A 17890-nucleotide genomic window follows, 5' to 3' on the forward strand; every position below is an offset into this window, starting at 1 on the left:
AATTACGATAAAGCGTAACTATTTTATACTATTATTTACATAACCGGCATGCTTCAAAAAGGCATTGAAGTAACAATTTCTGTTTTGTTCTATCTCCTTGATGTTAGCGCTCGTACGTTCTGTACTGAAACTATAACTTAGTTCAAGATATATAGAGTTGGAAATACTTGAATACGCCAGCGTATATCTAAAGCAAAATGTTGAGTTGCAAGGGGTGTAGAGGAGTGGAAAGCAAGTAGTTGCGCATGCACATTCGCCAGAAAGCAGACGAAAACCCCGTTGCTTGCAGTAGGCCTGGATGCCCAAGGAACATAGCATACGACAAGAGGAAAGACAGAAAATGTGTATCTAAGTGACGCGCATGCGTAGGTTCCACTTGTCAAGGTAAGGCGAGAGAACACATCCAGAAGATCGCAGTGGAAATAATTGTGATAATTACAAGTAAACAATTTATATACAATGAAATACGTATTTTTTGTTATTAACAGGGGATGCCGGGCATACCGGCGTTCCCTTACGCTACGCCGCTGGCTATTTATTTTCGCGTTTTTAAGTGGCTGCAAGCGGAAATCTACTAGGTGACTCCTGATAACGGTACGTCATGTAAGACAATATTGTCTAGAGCGCTCTTGTTCCACATTTCGATTTTCTTTATGTAGAATTTGAAGATATCACATCATTACTACAAAATTAGTGGTATTTTAATTTCGCAGTGATTAGTCCTCTTAATTGTAGAATTCACTACAGGAAAGTGTAAGTGGCTACTTAAATAAGACACACAAAAAGAGTCAAAAGCAAACATTTCCGTGTTGTTTTCTAAATGACTTTTTATAAAAGAAAGAAATTCTCCCCTAAAAAGAAAAGATAGTGTTTTGAAATACCTTATTTCGTGCTTCAGGGTTTGGTTCCTAAGCTTGATTCCTGAGTTCAGTTGTTATAAGTCGTAACGACAGATGTAGTGATTTCACCATATCAGTGATGATCTAAGGGATTGTCATCAGAAAAAAAATATTTCCTCTGCACGAAATCCCTTATCCAGCGCCGATCCTTTTCAACATGTATTACCACTATCTTCACAGTATTACTTTCATCCCCCATGTATTGAAATCCCCTCCCCTCCCCCGCTCCCAGGGGAAATCTTGTGAAATCATTACTAGTCCCTATGTCTTGCCTAAACTCGTACTTGTACATACAAATGCATCTTATTTTACTCGTGTATAAACTTCCGTCGAAAATAAACAAATCCGAGAAAATTTGAATCTGTTTCACGAATCCGTTTGATACGCGAATGAAATCTTCCCTAAAAGATCAATACGGAAAATTCGCGCAACTACCAAACCAACCACTGGCACACATTTGGCTACAAAACCTGTTAGAATAATCTTTCCAGGTAGGGTTAACAATAGTTCTTTTATCCATTCAGAAAAAAAATACTATGTTTGAAGTTACATCCAGTGTTGTGAACTGAAACTAAACCCAATCGACAGAACTTTACATCGTCAACATGTTATTACAGGTTACACACATTTAGCATAAAAATAGAATGTGTAATTACAAGAGAAATAATAGAACAACCTTAAGAAAACTCAATATGCATGAAACATCTATCGATCTACTGGTATTCCTACCGTTTATTCGGAAACGTATTATGCGATTGTAAGCTCTCCTAAAAAACTCTACCCTTACATTTTGAAGAAAATGGGGCGCTGGTATTCAACTAAATATGGCAAATTTAGACTTGACAATGAGATAAATTTAACAAGCAGAATTCCTAGTAGCATTCGTGACAACTAGGTTCAAAATTGGTATCGCATGCATTTTGCACGTGATGAATTCTGCAACGAGTTTTTGCAAACTGTGCGATCTTTTTTAAACAAAGTAATTAGTGTAGACCTTCAAGTTCGGAATTAGTAGTCTATCAGATGCGTTTTACACTTGGTGAATTCTGAAGCTTGTTTTTACAAACTGTGCAAATATTTTTAAACAAGGAAATTAGTGTAGATTTTCTCAAGCTATAGTTTACTTACGTGTGGAAAAGAAGTAATTATGCCAGATTTCACATGAGAACTGCATAACTATAAAACGAAGGTGAAATTATTGCGAAGAAATTTTGCATACTCTTTGGAACCAGTGGCGGTGTTAACGGCCCTGGAGACTCCGAGATGCTTGAAAGGAAACGTAGGAATTTTATGCGTGTCCACAAGTTATGAAATGCGATCCATATACGGAGTAGTTCTGCTCCATGGGAGCTTGAAACCAGTCTCGTCATGACTGCAGAGAATCCTTAAATTTTCTTATATCTTATTATGATTGAAACGAGAAAAACAAGCTTCTGCCACACGACTCAACTGACATTTGCATAATTGTCCGTCTGACTGGCCCTCAGATTATCTGTTCCACAATAACCGATAATTTATCAAATTTAGAGTTTGAAATCCGTCAAGAATAACAGGATAAAAGGGTGCAAAATTCCACCCATATTCTAAGTTTTCACATAGTGTGTAGATCTACATACAGTAAAATGATAAGAAAACAATTTTCTAACATAACCTGCACGAAAATTATACGATTTTAATACAATAAAGTGTATATTCTTATCAGAGTATACATCATTCCCATTGTTTGATATTGAAATCTGCCTAGAATAAGCTAATAAAAGATGGTAAGTTCCTCTGTACTTTCCAAATGTCCTGATTTAAAAATAAGATAAGAAAATGATTTTTTCGCATAGGCTTATTTCTATTTTCGATCAAAAGATTCAATATATTTTCTTGTCAATATATCAATAAAAATTTCCTGTTGGCCTTATATCTTGAGATCTACATATAGTGTAGCCGAACCCAAACTATCAGTTAACTTAGTATGATGTGCTAATTCAGTAGAAAATACGAAAACTCGATTTAGAGTCCGTTCAAAAATTTTGTGACCCTTGATCCAAAAACTGATTATAGGCCAAGATCGAAATCTTTTGATCCATTTGTTTTTGGAGTCCTCCTAAAATTCTTGTTAATCTCTATGATATATAGATTATTGCCTTTGGTATTGTTCAATATTCCCAGTGGGGCTAAAATCAGTTTAGAAGATGGACGAATTTACCTCTTCAAGAAGAGGTAATTCCGATTTACAAAATACTTTCCACGACAGGTTTGCGGATATATATTCGATTTTTAGGCAATTTAAATCACACTTTCTTGAAGCTTCCCATCATTCCTACTGCTTGGGTTTAAAATCGGTCGAGAATAAGGGAGGAAAATTAATATCTCCCCTCTGGTTTTAAAAATACGTTCAACGTAATAGAGGAGGGTGCAATTGGAAGGAGACTTCGACCAAGATGTTGCCTCTCTCCAACGTTATTTAACACATATCTCGAAGAGATATTGAAGAAGGGCCTTCATGGTAAAGACGATAGTTAAGTAGTATGTAGAATGATAACGTGAATACGCTTTGCACATAATATATAGCACAAGCTATATAAAGAAAATTAATAAGATGTTAGAAAAATTGAGGAAGAGAGGAGAAGAATATGAGATTATAATTAACCTTAGAAAGGGAAAAGGTGTGGTGATTGGAATGAAGCGGTTGGTATCGAATATAGAAGTAGGAAGGGAGAAAGTAGGACAGATAACTAGTTTTTGATACCAGGCTTCTATTATTAATAAGGGTACAAAGCGCGAACGTGAAATAAAAGCAAGGATAGGAATGACGAAAGAAGAATTTAGGATGAAGAAAAATCTGTTTGGTATTTAATTGGATAACGAGTTAAAAAAAAAAACACTCATGAAATGTTTCGTGTAAGATATTACACTCTATGGGACAGAGACAAAATGAATGTAAAGAGCGATAAAAATAACTAGAGGCTTTAAATAGTGTGAAGAAGAATGGAGGTAATTATTTGGGTTGAACAGAAAACGGATGAAGAAGTGTTAAAAGTAGTAGGGGAGAAAACAACTACTTAAAATGTAATTTTAAAAATGGAGGAGAAGCTGGTTGTGACATTGGCTGTGAAGAAACTGTATCATAAAGTAATATGATAGAAAGTACAGTGAAAGATAGAAAGGGAGCGTGGTGGTCCACAATTGGTTGATGGACTATATAAAACCAGAAGATTCCTATGTAAAGGCACAGAGTTTACTTGAAGATTGTGATAAGTAGAATTTTCTCAGTTTACGGTAATTGACCTGTCAATAATGGCTGAATACCTATGATGACGATGATGATATCTGTCCTAAAAGGTATTCGGTTATGATGCAATTTATAATCTATATGTTCATTAAGGCTTTCCTACATTGCTTGAGGATAAAAACCTTCAAGAATGAGGTGTGTGCAATAACCGTACCAATTCGTTTTAAAATATGTTCCACAATAAATGAAGTAAAATTGCTTTCGGTACAATAGGTGTTTATTTTCTTGAAAGCTCAACAATTACTACTGATGTTTGGGATAGAAATACGTTAAAAAAAAAGATGCAGTTTTAAAGGGAAAAAAAGGAAAACCAACGCTAGTTACAATAACGTACAGCATAACTAGTTGTGTAACTATTCGACTCAACTGGCTTTTGTACGAGCACCTGTTTATGTCCATCTGTTTATTCCACAATAATTTTAGTAAAATTTATCCCAATATAATGAATAATTACATATATGTGATCTTTCAAGCTTTCGAAATAAGAATGATTTTTGGTGTTAAAATTCAAAAACAAGACCCGTCTACTGCAGAAGCATTTATCGTGTGACTTCTCATCGTAACATCCTGTCATCGTTAACATTCATGTAATACGTAGCCATAGATTACCGTAAGTTTACGGACGTAACGTACGTACGTAAATTCATGTCGTGAATTTACGCCCGTATTCTGGCTCATATGTTGTCATGAATTGAAGATGCGTATCATCAACAAGAATTGCAAATAAATGATATCAATTCTAGAGAATGATATCCACTTGGATTAGTGGCGTAACTAGTTTTACTTATACCCGCCTCTGCCCCACGCATTTCAACTGTTGCGTTATATATAACAGTATATATATATATATATATATATATATATATATATATATATATATATATATATATATATATATATCCATATCTATATCTATATCTATCTATCTATCTATCTATCTATCTATCTATCTATATATATATATATATATATATATATATATATATATATATATATATATATATTAACAGTTTACAAAGTAATTTTTATTAAGAAACGTAAAGTTTTTACTTTTTTCCTAAGTTATCACCATATACTTAATGTGAATTATGTTCATAGGAAATTAAATTAAAAATGGTTTACTGTACTTAATTCAAACTGCTACTTTTATACTTTAAGGGAAAAATTATATCCTTGCTTATAATTCTTAATGTAAGTAGGGAGTACACGATAGTTTTAGCTTGATAAGTGTCAACTAGGTTTCAAACAGGTCCAGCTTTCGTACGAAGTACTATTGTACTTTGCTATTGTTATTTGAGTATGTGTAATGTGTGTTAGTCTAAATGTATGTATTGGTTTTAAAACTGAATAAAGATAAAAGGAGGAAGGAGATGCTTAGATTTTCAACAGATCTGGGAGTATCGCTTTGGGCCTTGTGTATTAGAGGCATGATATTTGGTATTTAGACTTTTCATTTAAAATAATTAAAGACGTGTTCAGCGTTATATATTTATATTTTTCTTAGAAGAAACGGAAAATCATTATTATTATTATTATTATTTATACGTGTGTAATATGTATGGTGAATTGTTATATTGCTTTCATTTTGTGAAAGAAGCCATTTGGTTTGTTTTTAGAATTTACAAAACTCATTCCCTATGAAACTATCACGTCCCCCTAGAACAACTTGATGGCTATACCACTGCTCTAAAGAGGCAATTTCTTTTTTCTCTCTCTCTCAATAGGTATAGAAAACTATTTGACTTTCTCATTATCACGGGAAAACAGCTGAACCATTTGAAATGAATTTTTGAACATATTTAGCAATTTGATTTTATCATGTTTTTATCTTGTTACTTTCATTAAAATGTTTGACCTAGGGAAAAGAGAGTTCAAAATATACGCCAAAAATAGAGTATGTCACGACCTTCTCGTATTAAGACGATGATAATTAGTATATGAACTCTTTATTAGATTTAATTTTCAGTTTAGCGTCCTGTTCAGCAGCAAGCTACATGAGACGTGGACCTACAACATAACGCGGGATCCGAATCACATGAGCTCCCGCAGGGAATCGAACCCGGGTTTCCCACAACAAATGTGCGTACGTTCCCTAACAGCACAATTACATAGCAGGCATATGCCTATCATGTTCCCTCAGGTACATGGGAATGTGTCCAGTATGTGTCTTATTTACCTCTAAGAGAGAAATCACATGGATGGCAAGTGATAGTCATACTCTATGTTTACCCCTAGGCACATGACTGATATGTACATGGGGAACGTGCCTAATACGTTCTAGGTATGTTCCCCATGCCGTAAGCGTTAATGAACCACAAACTTACTCCCCCAAAATATGTTAAATCATCTATACGCGTAATGTGTTTACATTAAGGCGAGTCTAAACAACAATTTAAACAAGTAAAAGAAATGTACCCCAGGGGAAGGGGCGCGAACCACCAACCATTGGATTAGTAGCCGCATGCTCTTCCTACTTGGCCACGGAGGCCACGAAGGTAACGTCGCTTGTAAAGGAGGGTGACCAACCGTCCCGTAAAAACGGGAATGTCCCGTTTTTTCACTACCATTCCCGGTGTCCCGAAAAATTTTCCCGGGACGTCAAAATGTCCCGTATTTATGTTCATTAGGCACAAAAAACTTTCTAATCTAAAATTTCCTAATTTATATTATTATTTTCTAAGCTATGTGATTATATTGGAATATGTCTAATTACTGAGCAACGTCATTACGACGTTTGCGATATTGGGTGTGGTGGTTGCACTGTTTTCCCTCCTAGGTCTCCCCATCCAAGACTCCCACTCCGCAGACGACAGTGCAAGGGGCTCAAAGTCTTATGAAAAATAAACTGTTTCGGGCGGTGGAAGACTGACGCGCTACAGTACAGTACAGTGTTTCCGTGATTTGACTTAGATGTAACATACTGTCATTTATGAGAGGGGAACAAAAGTATAGAACTATAAAAGTTAAAGTAAAAAGAAAACTAGTTGTAAGTGAAATAATGTTTAGAAGTAAGAAAAAGCAAATAAAGGGAGTTCAAATCTGATGCTGAGAGTAGTTTGTTATAAATTCTGCCAATGACCGATTTTATTGATTGACAGATATTGATTAATGTTTCATATATAGTAATGTTTTCAAAATTTCATTTTTCGTTACTGATAGTTACTGCTGATAGTTACTTGTTATTTAATTAATTCCACAACCTTTTCAATAGGTTTTAAAACGAAAAAGTGTAAATTTGCCCCCCTATTTTGTGTGTGTGTGTGAGAGAGAGAGAGAGAAAGAGAGAACGGAGAGACAAAAATATGTATTTAGGGGAGCAACCTATCCAAAAGTAAAAAGTTGTCCCGTTTTTTCTAGTTGACAATTTGGTCACCCTATTGTAGAGGGATAAATTATTGAGGTCTTTTGAATTTGGCTCATCAGTGTGCTCCTTTGACCGCGTATATTCGACGATAACCGTTTGGGATCAGATAAAATCCATCCCAATGTAATTTTATAACAAAATGACGAGTGTCTATTTACTTTATTTCATGGTTCTTCCATATTCACTTTGAAATGATCGGCGACAGTTGCCATCTAATAAAGTTGATACGTTTGTTGCTTCTAGTACACAATCGCTTAGAAAAAGAAGCATCAGATGTGGGAGATGAAATTAGAATACCTAAATGGCGCATGCCTAGCACATCTTGTGCTGTTAGAGTATCTGAAACAGTATGTGCCTAAAAGACGTACCTAGAACATGACAGATATATGTCCCAAGTGACGACATAAAAACAAATGACTGTTAGTGTGAAATTGAGCCAGGTATATAAATGCTATATTTGTGGCACATAGTTGCAAATATTAATTGGTGTAACAACTACCTAAAACTGTAGGTAGCTGAAGTACATACTTAGCACATGAATATCATATGTGCCAAGTGTCGGGTACCTAGAAAGTAGCTGGGACACCTAAATGGCACATGCCTAGCACATATTGTGCTGTTAGAGTTAACTGCTTAGCCACGAGGAATTCCAACTACTTATTAGAAACTAGTAGAAAGTACCCACTGTAAGCATGGACTGAACGGTACGCAACGTGCAACACAGTAGGGTAGTGCGGATTGCCTAACTTGAAAGACTTTTTAAATACAGAAGGAAATCGAAAATCCGAGTTAATTGGGACCACAGGTAGTTCAGATTTTTAAATTGTTCGGATTTTCGAAAGTGACCAAGAAAATGCCATTTAGGCTTAAACATACTGTACGATATGCTCCTTTATCGATACAGTGGCTATACAGTACATACAGTAATTACAATACCGTACATAAGGTTACTTGCATTTAGTGTTTCGGAAGAACCTGCTAGTACACAAAATTACATTGGTTTTGTAATTCACATTTAAAACTTAACTTATATAGGCCTAAGGGAAAATAAAATTTTTTAAAAATGTATGACAAACAATTACATATGAAGGAGGTTTTGTAAAAACACTGACTTCACACTACCCCGACGGACAATCCTATTATTTGTTTATCGCTAGCGCTAAGACAAAATGTAAAAAACTTTTAGAAACCGAGTTCGGATTTTTGACGTTCGGATTATCGACATTCTACTGTACTCTATAGTCCCTGAACCTCCAGATAGTATGACCCCAATACCCCTTCGTGCCGTAAATCAAGAAAATGGCTTTATATGGGATGAGATTTGATGATGATTTATCTGTACAAAATTTGATGGTTTTAAGTGACTCCTTTTTTGTATGAAAATGTGATGACAGGCATACAAACACTTACAGATACGCACGTGCGTTCTTTTATATATTAGATATACTTATAGATGGTCACATGACCCAACGTTCTTGTAAATTACACTTTCCAAATAGATATAAAATTTACTGACGTTGGTAGTTAAAATGTAAGGTATGTTGTCTTCTCTTCATAGATATAAGACAGATTTTAGAACAGAGAATAAATAGTACACAAAATGCGCATTATATTTAATTTCGGTGATGACGCATCTTGCACTGAAGTTCTTTTTATTATTCAGGGATTACTTAACAAGGAGTAAAATGCTTTGTCACCTGTCCCCTGTTCACTTGGTGCACATGTCCTCAGCGAACAACAGTTCCGATATCATATGACACATGGATGCGTAAAAAAAAAAAAAAAAAAAATGTTTGCATTGTTACGTACAAAATGCATATGCTTTGTCCATATTGGGCTCTAATAAGCATTTGTTTATTTTATGGTTTGGCAAGAAATATTATGATGAGTTAACGCACGTGACAGAGAATGATGAGTCAAGTAACGTCCATGTGTTGAAAGCTAATGGCAAAAGCACGCAGCGATGAATAATTATACAGCACGGCAAAATGGAGGCCCTGTCTACAAACATTGCAATGTACTGATCAAGTTTAAAACACTCGTTCATGACCCCATACCATGTCTTACTTCACATAACAACCCGATTGGCTTGACAAAGGGTAAGGCGTTAGCCTAGAGATCCAATAATTCTGTCGAAGGGATATTCTCCGCAGTGGCGCAACCAAGATTTTATTTCGGGACCGACTAAGATTACTTAGTACAGTAGTCTGCAAAAGACGTGCTCCACCATCTGATATGGACAAAATTAAAAGACTGAATTCTCTCCATTACAAGAAATTTAGTTATCTCTATTATTACCATGACAAACGGCCTTAAAATAAAAATTCAATTTTACAGATTCCCTATTATCTCTTGATAATGATCTACCAAAGGACTACAGAAATAAAGTCAATTTCAGAAATAGGAGTAATAGACTAGCCAATCCGCGAGGAATCGGTTCTCGGACATCCGTTTTTCAGAACCGGATCCGGAACCCAAAAAAAATCTCGTTGGCCCATAGTCTGATTGTTGCACCGACGTGGTACAGGTCGTTTCGCCACGTTTCGAATAACAAATTATCTGACACATTTATGACAGATAAATGATAAGAATTGTGTCCGCCAATTTAGACAAAAAAAAAGAAGAAGAAGCTCGTTACGCCTGAAATGGTGGACAAATTAGAAAAATCGTGGAAATTCAAATAGAGGGAAATTATAAGAGAAAATCCCCTAGTATATGGAGAATCAAGAAATGAAAAATATATATTATTATTATTGACAGTATATTAACTATTTTCGAGGAGTTAGGATTACCATAACTTCTTTATGTGTTTTTACCATGACCATGTATATAGACGAATATATATCGTATATATAAATATCGACACGTTCTCTATTGATGCAAACGATTTATGGTATGCATTCCAAATCTTAAGAATAGATTTCATCTCAGCTTCATTCTTCTATTGAAGCCAGAAGTAGTAAGACTTATAACTTCCGGTTTCGATATTGATTTCTACATATTAAAAATCGTAAGAGATAGCGAGAAATCGTTTTTGATGAGAATTCAGCTTCCGATAAACAGGTTGCATGCCTCACATTATCATTCTATTGCTGCCGGAAGTTATAGATATATTTCCGATTTCAATATTGAATCTGCATAATTTGGAAATCTACAGTAGTTTAACAATGTAAAAAAAAAACTCACATGTTTTGAATATAGAATTAAGTAATAGTATATTTCATATAAACAAGGAGTTTACATTAACATTTTTTACAATGTGTAACAATAACTTATAAAACGCATGGCTAGGGAAATGATCACTCTTAGAAAACAATGTTACAAATTTGGCCTATTGCAATTGTTTGAAATAAAATAAGTTATTTAATTTATTTAGTTTCGGGTATGTTTGATATTATAAAGGAAAAGTGGTATTTAGAGGGAATATTGAGTGCCATCGTAAGTGAACAAGGTATAAATATTTCCATAACTTTGCTTACTGCACCGAACACCAGTAAACCTTAGCCCAGACGGCCAGCTAACTGAATAAGGGGTTCATCAAAATAGTTAGTAGACAACGTTCGCTTCACTCTATAGACTTCAGAAGCTGATAATCACGAGGTTACCACTAGGGATGGCCAGAACCGGTTCCGAGTGGAACCGGTTTTCGGGTCTGAACGGAATCGGTTCTAGAAGATCCAGTTCCGGAACCGATTCTTCGGATCCAGGTATGCAGCCGGGTTTTCGGATCCGGTGTCTTCCCACTTCCGTCCATTCCCATTTGCGTACATGTCAAAATCCTTTCCAGTTGCGTACAAGTCTCAGATGCAATGAAATGTCATGATTTAAAAGTGAGATAAGAATTCCCATTTGCGTACAGGTTCAATAGCTGGTACTATTTCTGTGAGTTTTTGTTAGTTTTTCAGCAGAAGGGGAGGTATGGAATCTAAAGGTTTCGTTTCGAGTAGCACCCACAGCGAATAAGAGTTCCTGAATAGTTTCATTTTGCAGACCAGCACGACCTTCTTTATTGACGGCACATTTAAAAGCTACAACAAAATTTTCTCCCAAACTTTTGTAATTCATGCAGATATTGGAAGTTCAGTAGAGGAAACTAATGTGATTTCAGTGGTTTTTAGCCTTCTCCCGAACGAGAATAAGTATATATATGAAAGGTTGTCCTGAATTGGAATTTTGAAGTTGTAATGGTAGACTTCAAGGAAGCAGTAATAAATTTATTTGGACCCTTCCCTTCAGCTTCCGTAAGTGGGTGCAATTTTCACTTTAACCAGTGTCTTTGGTGTAAGATATAGGATTTGGTCTTGGTTACAGACTACAAAAACAATGACTTCAGTTTCGAATGTTTGCGTCATTAGCTTTTCTTTCGTTAGAAATGATCGACAGTGGTTGACTGTCTATTCAAGAAGACATCCCCTAAGCTTGAGCAGTCCTATGGCTATTTCATTGACTAGTGTCTAGAAAATTCTACAGTCCAATTAGCATGTGGAACTGTCATGAAAAACGCCATAGAACAAATAATCCTGCTGAGGATTGGGATAATAGATTAAATACTCTGCTAAACAAGCAAAATCCTCATGTCATCGAATAAGTCCGTTTTCTCAAGTTAGAAGCTAGGAAAAGTGACATGCTTACGACAGAAAGTATCTGAGCTCACAAGGTAAAAGGAGAAAGTATATATGCAGCTTAAAGAAAAAAAACAAAAACGTTTTGGGTAGTTTTGATTTTCAAAAGATGTTAGATGATATTTGGTTGCACTTTCGTATATTCGTAAGTTGTCATAAACTGTAAATCGTATATATATATTGATAAACATTACTTATAGATGGTGGTAACATCGGTAAACGGCCTACTGCACATGGAACAAGATCATAGGAGATCCAGATCAGGGGCGGTCTGGTTAGGTCGGCAGGTCGGCAATTGCCGAGGGCCCCGGAGCTGTGGGGCCCCCAAGATAGGGTACTACGTTTGACATTTGTATCTATTAGACCAAAGTATCTGGACAGGCAACAAAACACGTAGACGCAAAAAAAGTAAAAGGTTGCAGGTGTGTGTTGATGCGAAAACTGCACTGAGTGACAGCGTGGACATAATGGCAGCCATCTTGGATTCCGCCATATTGGATATCACACAATATTTTTAAATGGAAAAGAGTATGTTTGGCACATTAATTTAGGCTTGAATTTTCCCACAAATGAGAATATGATTATTTTTTTTACCAATCCTTATTCTTTTACGAGGTAAGTGTGCTATGTTTGTTTGTAGTAGACAAAAGTATCAGGACAACCCAATAATAATGTGGCGGAGGAAAAGCAAATATTGCAAGTATGTGTTGTTGCAAAAACCGCATTGAATGGGGATGTGGACTTTGTTGATCGCTTAAATATTCAGATATTATTAATCAAACTACTATAAATGTCCTCTAAAGTTATTTTATCCCTCAAAGTTAATACAGTTAGCATTTAATAGCAAATACACAACGATTTATAGCTTTCTTTACGCATTTCGGCATCGTTTTACAATTTTCCTGGTATAGTGTAGGGAATTGTCCCACGCTGTACGTAATGCTTTTCTCAAACTTTTCTTTTAACCTAACACGTACATATTGACCTTACGTTGCAATTCGTTTTAAAGATTCTCAATGGGGTTAAAGCCGGTACTGTGTGGTGGGGCTTCGCGCACTTTTGGGCAGTTATTAAACAATCATTTCTTTACAGCATATGCTTTGTTTGGGATCAATAACTAACTAACTAACTAACTCTATGGCCTATGGTACCCGGAGGGTCAATGCCGCGTTCACAAAAGCTTTCCACTGCCTTCTATCCTTAAATAACTGCATCCAGTTTCTACTTTGTATTCCTATCTCTGCGAGATCCATCTTAATATTGTCCTCCCATCTGCGCCTAGGTCTTCCTAACGGTCGTTTACCGATTGGTCTTCCAGTCATGACTTTGAAAGCGTTTCTACTTTCTTCCATTCTAGCTACATGACCCGCCCACCTAAGCCTCCTAGACTTGACGACCCTAACAATGTTGGGTAAACCGTATAAATTATGTAGTCCCTCGTTATGAAGTTTCCGCCATTCCCCATTCCCGTTCCTCTTGGGTCCGAATATTCGTCTCAGGATCTTGTTTTCAAATACTTTCAGTCTATGTTCTTCCCTCAGAGTAAGCGACCATGTTTCGCAACCATACAGAACAACAGGCATGATTATCGTTTCGTATATTTTAAGATTCAAATTCCTCGACAGAATAGCGCGACGACAAGAGATTTTGAACCGAATAGTAACACGAATTTCCTGCTTTAAGTCGACATTTAATTTCTTCGTGAATATGATTTTCATCTGTTAATATTGATCCTAGATATTTGAAAGTATCCACTTTAACACATCCATAATTTGCTGTATTCCGGTCCCGACGCACTTCCATGCATTTAGTTTTCTCTGCATTTACTTCTAAACCCATGTCCCTGCAAGCGTTTAATAAGATCTCTGAATTTCTTTCTATTGTTCTCCTATCATCCTCTATTAAATTTACATCATCAGCATATGCTATAACCTGATGAATACCGTTCAACTCTAGGCCCTGGTTGCTATCTTTGATTTTCCTTATAGCGTATTCCAGAACGAAGTTAAATAATAATGGCGACAACGCATCTCCTTGTTTCAGGCCATTTTCGACGTGAAAGCTCGTGGACAAAAATTTTCCTACCCGGACTTTACTTTGGGATTCATTTAAACATATCTTAATTAATCTAATTAGCTTTCTCGGTATTCCAAGTTCTGTGAGAACGTTGTAATGTTATAATGTTTCTCTCCTAACCGAGTCGTACGCCTTTCTAAGATCAATAAATAATCGATGTACCGGGGTATTGTATTCCCATTTTTTCGATTATTTGGCGAATGGTAAATATTTGGTCTATAGTTGATCGATTTCGTCTAAATCCGCACTGATAATCTCCAATAATTTCATCTGCGTATGGGGTCAATCTTGATAATAGAATATTTGAAAGGATTTTATAGGATGTTGACAGAAGAGAGATGCCTCGATTATTATTACAGTCGGTTAGTCGCCTTTCTTGTGAATTGGAACAATGATTGATTCTTTCTACTCTTTTGGCAATTCTTCCATGTTCCAGATAAGGAAAATGAGTTTGTGTATGTTGTTTCACAATTTTTCGCCTCCAGCTAAAATTAACTCAGACAGAATTTCATCTACACCCCGAGATTTGGGTTTCTTTAATTTCTTTATAGCGGTTTCTACTTCTATTCGATTGGGTTCTAGAATATACGGTTCTGGGGTGTGTATCTCCTTTTCTCCAGTGGGCGCGGTGGCTCAGTGGTAGAGCGTTCACCTCTGGTGTTAGGGGTCCCGGGTTCGATCCGAGCCCCCGCCAAGTGAACTTTGTGGTGGACAAACACCGTGCTCGTGGGTTTTCTCGAGGTTCTTCCGTTTCCTCCCGCTTTCTTCGTTCCAACATTTCACTCATCTCTCATCATCACCGTCTCCTTTAGCCTAACCGGCATAACCGTGGGACGTAAAACTCAAAGATTTCATTTCCTTTTCTCCACGCACACTAGGTTTTGGTTGCGTGTTAAGCAAACCGTCAAAGAAGTCTTTCCGTCTATTTAAGATGCTATCCGTATCAGTGAGAACTGTACCGTCAGATTTATTAAATATATAAGCACGAGGTTGATAGCCTTTCTTAAATTCGCTGATCCCCTTATGCATGTCCCACATGTTTTTATTTTTACTAATATCTTCAAGTTCCTTAATTAAAGCTTTCAAAAAATCGCGTTTCTTTGTTCTAAAAGTTTTGGAAGTTTCCCGCCTGATATCTGCGAAATTTTGTGTAGTTATTTCATTCGGATCTTGTAGCCAGTGTAATTTTGCCTGTTTTCTCTTCTCTGCTAGTTTAATGCATTCTTGGTCGAACCATAGTTTGTTCCTACGTACTTCCGCGTGTCCCAATTTTTCTTTTGCTGAAATGTTAATGCTATCTCTAATTTCAATCCAGGTATCCTCAACACTAGTGCACTCCGAATCTTCTAAAGCCGAGAATCTATTCGAAACTTCAATCTGGTATTTCTCTCTTACCTGGCTCTCTTCTAATTTCTTTAAATTGAATCTCTCCGTTTTCGGACAATGAATATTACATTTATTCAACGATAACCTCTCTCGTATTATCGCTGCTACCAGGTAGTGATCAGTGTCACAATCAGCCCCTCTAAACGACCGGACATCAATTATGCTAGATTGCCTTCTTCTATCTTCTAAAACGTGATCAATTTGATTATGTGTTTTTCTGTCAGGTGATGTCCAAGTGTATTTATGAACGTCACGATGTGGGAATTTTGTACTCTTCACGATTAGGTTTTTGGATGTTGCAAAGTTCACGAGTCTAACACCTTTGTCATTACTTTCCTTATGCAGACTTTCGTTCCCTATAATAGGTATGAAAATGTCGTCTCGTCCTATCTTCGCATTGAAATCTCTAATAGAATTTTCATATGGTATCGCGGGAGTTGATCAAATATCCGTTCCATTTCTTCGTAAAAACTGTCTTTTATATCGTCATCCTTATCTTCAGTTGGGGCATGTACATTTAAAACAATAATATCACACCACCGTCCCTTAAGAGTAATGAAAGAAAGTCTTTCAGTAACAAATTTAACCCGTTTAATTGCTGGTAATATTCGTTTGTGAACGAAAAACCCTGTTCGTAACTGGTGATTTTTATTTCCTTTCCCGTAAAAGAACGTAAAATTTCCGGAATTTACAGATCCATTTCCTTCCCACCTAACTTTCTGACCTCCTACTACGTCCATTCTGTATTTCTCTAACTCATTCGTTACGGATTTTAACGTGCCTGCCCTATAAAGACTTCTAATACTCCAAGTTCCAAATCTCATGTCCATTTTCTTTTGCTGAGGTCGTGTCCAGTCCTTGTCTCAGGCTTTTGTGAATATTTCTGAACAAGTGTCTTTTTTTTACAGGATGAGGTTGTTAGCCTCACCCAAACCCCCAAGCTGGAGGACCACTCCTAGTCGGCTGTCCGCGACTGCTTATTCAGTATATTCGCAGCTAACCTCTATACTTAGATGCCTTCTCCTGGATTCGCAACCTGAGGACGCACCATTCCGTGGTGACAGAAACCCACGTTACACGGATTTGGGATCAATATCTTGATAAAATTAGAAGTCCTCTTAAGAACGTTAAGATATATTTCTTTTATCAGAATCTCATCGCTACACACTCACTCTACAACGTCTGATGAATATATATAACCCAAACCATTACACTTCCTCCTCTGTATTTTACAGTAGGCTGGAAGTTCTTGATATTTATCTCTGTATTTATTTGTCGAATACTATTATTCTGCCATCATATTCATACAGGTTTAACTTCAATTCGTCGATAAACAACATATTCCCACCAGTTTTTGGGTTTATCTTCGAAAGCTCTAGAAAATTTAAGTATCTTATACTTCTTAATTTGAATAGTACATGATTTCTTTCTAGCAATTCTACCATTATATTCTTTCCGTATTAATTCTACATGATACAATACACTGACCAGACAAAATATTGTTACCACCTACTACTATTTGAACAAAGTTGTTGAGCTCTACCGAATATTCGAAACTGCATATTAAAAGTATTCTATTGCTTTGTAGTCGTAAAGTAACATTTAATCACAAATATTAAAATATGTTATACTTACTATTAACATATTAGGTAACTTCACAATATTTTACAAACGCAAGCAAACGAATAGAAACGTTAAGAATACAATAAAGTCCTCTTTATTAGTTGCCTGTCCAAATACTTTCTTCTACTAGAAACAAATGTCAACGTAGCACACACTATCTTGTAAAACAATAGCGGTCGTTTAAAAGTGGGTTCAGATTATCATTTGTAGAAAGATTCTAGCCTAAATTTATGTCACAAATACTCCTTTCTATTTGAAAATATTGCATGGTATATAATATGTGGAATATAAGTTGGCTGCCATGATCATTTAACGCAGTTTTAACACCAATACCAACCTGTAACATTTACTTTTCCTTTGTCCACTTGTCTCTTTGTCACTGTCCTGTCATGATACTTTATTCTGTTAGATACATATGTCAAACACCATGTCTCATAAACAGATGGCTGTGTGTCAAAAATTAGCTCACATTCTCATTTGTGGGAATATAAAGCCTAAATTGAAGTGTAACATCATAACGTTTTCCATTAAAATATGTGCGATCTGAAATCTAGCGGAATTCAAGATGGCTTCCACACAGACCACACTCCAAACTAATGCAGTTTTTGCAATAATACCAATTTGCAACATTTGATTT

The 17890-nt window shown here is 36.1% G+C and overlaps 1 protein-coding gene across 1 annotated transcript in view; it reads left to right on the forward strand.

The window, feature by feature from the left end:
* The first annotated feature begins 325 nt into the window (after positions 1 to 325).
* LOC145692538 (uncharacterized) overlaps positions 326 to 17890 on the forward strand; it is a 181393-nt gene continuing 163828 nt past the window's right edge. Inside the window, exon 1 of the mRNA XM_081767846.1 lies at positions 326 to 384. The gene's annotated coding sequence lies outside the window, so the exon portion shown is untranslated. The remainder of the gene's footprint in view (positions 385 to 17890) is intronic.

The sequence above is a fragment of the Thermobia domestica genome, chromosome 8, assembly GCF_964235325.1.
Source record: "Thermobia domestica chromosome 8, izTheDome1.hap1.1, whole genome shotgun sequence".
Classification (NCBI taxonomy): Eukaryota; Metazoa; Arthropoda; class Insecta; order Zygentoma; family Lepismatidae; genus Thermobia; species Thermobia domestica.